Below are 5,888 nucleotides of genomic sequence, written 5' to 3' on the forward strand. Positions count from 1 at the left end.
CTATGCGGGCAAGCACGCCCATGCGGCCGAGCAAGCCTTGCGAGTGATGACCAGCACCTATGCAGCACGCCCATGCATCGATGGCTAGCGCCTATGCCAAGCGCTTTGCACCCATACCAAGCAAGTCGTGCGATCATACCTAGTGAGCCATGCGTCAAGGATGAACGGCCACCCTATGCGTTGGTGATGGCTAACTCATGCGATGGCTAAGTGGGATTGCGATGGTAGTAATTTGGCTTGCTATGCGTTATAGACAAAAGGAAGGCTAATTGATAGGGAAAAGAACCCCAAGGGGAGATGGCAATATTCATGAGATGCGTCTATAAGCCTAACAAATTATATAGATAAAAATTTTTAGGTATTAAGTGAATGAGGTGGCGAAAGGAGGATCATACAAAGCAATCCTATCACTCTAAGTAAGAGGTGGAAGAAGGAGGTTGCATGCAAAAGTGGTCTTATCACCCTAAGCAGAAGGTGGATGAAGGAGGTTGCATGCAAAATGAGAATTTTGGCTGGCAAATTATAGTGAGAACAACTCAAGGCTGTGCTGGAATAGGCTAAGTGTTGACAGCTTTAAAAAGGGACAAATGTGAGTTGAGTTGTCACAAAGGGATAAGCTTGGGATGGCTATAAATAGAGGGGTTGGGCGAGAACAATTCATTCATGCCATCACCAAAATCTCAGTGTTGAGAGCTTATTTAGAGTGTTAAGTTTGAGTATTTAGGCTGCCAAATTAATAGGGTCCGAAGGAGCTAAAGTTGCATTGGTGAAACTTTAGAGTCAGCCCGGACGCATACACCCAGCCAGCCAACGCATCACACAGCGCGCGCCTTGCACCTTGTAGCGTTGCGTCCGTCCATCGCAAAGCAGCGTGCCTCGCACCAACGCATCACGCACGCCAGCCCAACGCAGCAGCCCACTGTGCGACGCAGCACGCACACCCTGCACTCGGCCGAATGCCCCAGCTGCCTGCCAGACTCCATTGCGCCCACACAGTTAAAATAACCTCTAAAGAGGCTGATTTTAAGATTTTGGCTAAGTTTGGAGTGGGGTAAGCTGGTACTTTTATTATGTAAAGGTAGTTTGGCTATTTTAGCATTGTTTATTGATATAACAAGTATTAATTGAGGAATTTTCATTGATATGGAGGAAATCTCAGGAAGATATTCTCAAAGTGGTTTTAGTAGAAAATCTTGCTTACGGTGAGTGGTTATTTAGCTTTATGCATTGCTATATAAATAAATGCATGGGTAAGTACAAGATGCATGATTATGATACTTTGCTTGCCATGATATTTATTGTCTGTGAAAGTTCTATGGAAACTAAGATTATACCCGAAATACATAGTTAGCATGCTTAAAAGGTGGTACTTGGCAGGAAAATTTAGTTGGCTTCGGTCGGCGGGAAATGATAGTCGGTGACAACTGGCGGAAAATATAGTCAAGATACCTAAGCATGACTAGCAGAAAATATTTGTCGATGTGTACATTGGCGGGAAAATGGGATATAGGAAAGTTTCCATGAAAAGTTGTTAATATGATTGTTAATATATGCATTATTATTACATGCCAGATATAGCATGTGATTGGAGGATAATGATTGAATAGGATTACATGTGATCATTCATAGATTATAATGAAATGGTGATTATGTGATTGACTTCCCAAAAATATATTTTATATTTAAAGTTGTTGTTACCTTAAAAGGCACCACTCATTGGGCTTATTAGCTCACACTTTTCCAAATGTTTTCTTCTATTTCCCCCCCTCCCCCTCCCAGGTTGCAAAGCAGAGCGTTAAGAAAGGTGTCTATAACCACCAAAACACCAGGACTTGGTAATTTCTCAGGGTACGGCTCGGATCATGTAATAGAAGAGTATAGGAAAATTTAGCTACATGTATGAAATTTAAATATCTATTGTAAACATGTTAAGGCTTTTAATTGATACAGGGGGAAATGTTATATTAAAATATTGTCTTGGAATGGTACTAGTATGTCTTCATGCTCTCTTCCAAGTCTTGGGTTAAGGCGAGGGAGGGGGTGTGACATACATTCAATCTTTTAAAGATTGAAAGGGGCATTAAGTTTATGCTTGCCCCAAGATCGCATAATGCTTGACCAATATAGATTCCTCCTATTGAGAAAGGTATTGGGAAACTGCCCGGGTCGTGCATCTTTAGTGTGATATATTAGTGGATTCTTATGTCAATGCCACTGTGGCGAATCTTTCCGTGCTTCTCTTCTTCGAGACAATGTCCTTAAAAAATTTGGCATACATCGGCATCTGCTCTATCGCTTCTATGAATAGAATATTGATGTGCAATTGTTTCAATATTTCCAGGAAGCGATGATACTGGCCTTCATCGTATGTTTCTTTTTCAGTCCATGAGGAAATGGAGGTAGTTGTACTTTCAATGTTTCATGGTCTGGAGGCTTAGAGGTGATCGCATCTTCTGGTTCTATAGTTTTAGACTCCTTTGATTCAGTCTGCGACAGAGGTTTCTTTGATTCAATCGCAGGTTGCTCCTTTGACTCGATTCTGCGAGGCTCATTTCTGACTTCTATCGCTGCCTTTCCACTTCTTAGGGTGACTACTTGACAGTGTTTTTTCCCTGTATTCCTTGGATTGCGTGGAAGCTCAGTTGAGCTAGGCAATGTCCCTTGGGGTCTGTTCTTTAGCTCTTCCGCAATTTGTTCTATTTGAATTTCCAAATTGTGAATGGATGTAGCTTGTTTTTGAAGGATGGTTTCATTCTTTTCAATGTATTGCTTCAACAAGTTTTCCAGGGATGATAGGGATGGTGTTTGAGAGCTACTAGCTTGCTGTTGCTGTTGTCCATTAGTTCTATGGAAAAACCCTGGCGGTCCCTCTCTCTGAGCCACAGACTGACTGCCTTGCTGTTGGTTGTTCTTCATAGAAAAATTAGGGTGATTTCGCCACCCCGGGTTGTAAGTGTTTGAAAAAGGATTGTTTTTGACAAAGTAAACTGATTGAGGATTTTGTGGACATTCCTCAAAAGAATGTGATTCTTCACATACGACACAGCTAGTGCTTGTTTCCTCTATCGCATTTACTTGCCCATTTTGAGTTCTTGAATTGTTTATTGCGATGCCTTGCAACAAGTTTATCATTGCATTCGTCTGATTTTGTAATGATGTGATGGCACCATTACTCGCATTCCCTTCTCTGGTCTTCGTTCTTTGATCTCTTTCTTACCAATCTTTGTGGTTTTTCGAGATGCGATCAAGAATATTATTTGCTTCCTCATATGTTTTGTCCAGCAGACCTTCTGCTGCTGCCGCATTGGCAGCTGTCTACGATGCGGATTTGACTCCATGATAAAAAAATCTCCATTTGGAGGCAATCCGACAATCCATTATGTGGGCAGTCGCGTACTAGTCTCTTGAATCTCGCCCATGCATCACTGAGCGATTCATCTTCTTCTTGTTTGAAATTGGTGATCAATTTCCTCCTTCTGGCATTTTCTATAAGAGGAAAATATTTCTTCATAAACTTATCCACAACTTGCTTCCATGACATTATCTCTTCCGGTTCGAGAGAGCAAGCCCATTTTCTTACTTTATCGCATAGTGAAAATGGAAATAACGTGAGTCGAACCTCTTCTGTGGAAATATTAGGGAACACAAAAGTGTTGCAAATTTCAATTAAGCTTCGTAGATGGGCGTGCGAATCTTCACTACGTCATCCTCTGAACTGTCCTACTATTTGTATCATTTGTAATATTACTGGCTTCATATCGAACCTTGATCCATCCAATGCTGGTCTTATGATTCCTTGGGAGAAATCATACAAGTTTGATGACGCATAGTCCCAGATAGGTCTATTGCGATCATTTTCCAATAGGATAGGATTTGCCATCATGTTGTTTTCATTTGCTACTCGCTTCTCAGGTTGTTCAGCCATTCTATGAACTCTTCCTTGCCGTTTGTCTGTTTCTCTGTCTTTTGCGAAAAGTTCTTTCGATCTCTAGGTCGTACTTGAGCTCTAGAGTATGTCCTTCGCTCATATGACGCTTGCTTCTTCCTTCGCAAGTGGAATGGCAATACAATAAAGGTCGAAAGCTACAAAGATCACAGAGGTTCGATGTTAGCGCAATCTATACCATAATACTTGGCAACGGTGCCAAAAACTTGATGCGTTGGTTTATCATGCGATGTAGGGATGTGTGGATATGATGATCATACAAGTTTTCCTAACAAAGCCCAAGTATAAGTCTTCTTAGGGTTCTGGTAGGTCCAGGGTCGAACACAGGGATTACTAAATAGATATGTGACGGACTCTCTGATTCTATTGCGATGGTGATAAAGAAGTAGATGGTGAATTAATTTAGATTTTCCAATGTGATGGAATATGCAGAGCAATGAAAGGGTGGTGTTGTGCCAAGTATGCGATGAAGGGGTTGATAAGACATTTAACTAACATTTCTTAATATTTTGTACAAGTCATGCGATCATGCTATACACAAATATTAGGCACTACATTTCTCAATGCATAATGCCACATTTCCTATGGATGCATGCAATGTGTATGGAATGTAGCAAATAGAACTTATTTCTAAGTCTCTACTCTTGCTTATACGATCTAATCCGACTATCTCGAGCCTAGATTCTGTCTTTAGACTACTCTTTCAAGTACTCCAAATGATGAATGAAGCATACATAAGGCAAGATGATCGCATAAAGTGCATAGCTTAAGTTATGCCAGCTAAATACTTCTCAACCCATTCACAAATTTAGTTACTCATGCATAGTGTGGAGAGATTAATCATAAATTGAAATGAAGTTTCCATTTTTGCAAATAAAGTGTCGAGTACAAACAATAAATGGAGTAAGAAGTATCAAGCCAGGTAAGCTATGTCTTGCTTCCTCTGGCTTTTTACACTACTCTTATCACTTCAACTCCTTTCCAAATTGTAGAATCTTTCTCTCGAAAGGATTGGTGTCTCTTCTTCGTGCTATTTCGGCAGTCTCTCGACCTTTCCAAACATTAATTTCTTCTCACAAACTCTCTTTCCTCTGCTTGGTAACATTAGGTATTTATAGACTTCTAGGTGAAACAATTCTTCTCTCTAATGATTTCATGGATGGGCAGCATTAATTTCCATACTCTATTACGCCGTCTGAAAGTCACTAGAAGTTTAATGTATTTGCAACGATATGGTCTTTAACGGTCGTCAACTGTATTTCAGAATTGACCGTTATCAGCTTTTCGTCCCATCATGGTTTATTATGTTGTCGCCTTTATGTAAGGTCTTTACGCGATCATCTTTGAGGTACTCTTTGATCGCAAACTCAAATGCGCCATCGCATTGTTCCCTTAGATCGTAGTTTCAGTCGCACCATCGCATTGTACCTGCACAGAATAACGCAATTTAACTGTTTTTATGCAATGAGCATTAGCAATCATAGTTTCTTTTAGTTTGGCGCATTCAATCATAATATTGCCTATTTCAACAATGCTTTCTCCCATCGTTTTAATAATTTGAGCTTTAATAACTTCTATTTCTACCATTTATCAGTACCAGATCATGCTGATGATAATGATCTTAATGGGTCTTCGTCTGGTGAAGAAACTCATGAGGGAGATGCATATGAGGATGTGATTCATGGAGAAGTTCACAAGCAAGGGGAGGGACCTATTCCCAAGGTGGAGGATACTTAGGCTTGAAAGTTCACCAAAGTGTGTAACCCTTCAACAAGGTGTCCAAGCTCAAAGTTCATTCTAGTTAGTGAAGAGGGAGAGCAAGATAACTGTTGAGGTCTTGTCTCATGATGAAAAAGACCAGTGACTCGATGTAATGGAGAAAGACATAAGTTCCCTAGAAAATAATGGAACCTATGAGCTAGTGAAGCTTCCAAAGAGCAAA

At 40.5% G+C, this 5,888-nt stretch overlaps 1 non-coding gene across 1 annotated transcript; it reads left to right on the forward strand.

Annotated features, from left to right (window-relative positions):
- Positions 1-3,371: 3,371 nt before the first annotated feature.
- Positions 3,372-3,478, forward strand: LOC150031372 (small nucleolar RNA R71). Its single transcript, XR_016525879.1, has one exon. It is a non-coding gene; the product is annotated as a small nucleolar RNA R71 (small nucleolar RNA).
- Positions 3,479-5,888: the final 2,410 nt, after the last annotated feature.

Source organism: Benincasa hispida, unplaced genomic scaffold (genome assembly GCF_027475165.1).
Source record: "Benincasa hispida cultivar pf3 unplaced genomic scaffold, pf3_genome.v1.1 HicScf1267, whole genome shotgun sequence".
Classification (NCBI taxonomy): Eukaryota; Viridiplantae; Streptophyta; class Magnoliopsida; order Cucurbitales; family Cucurbitaceae; genus Benincasa; species Benincasa hispida.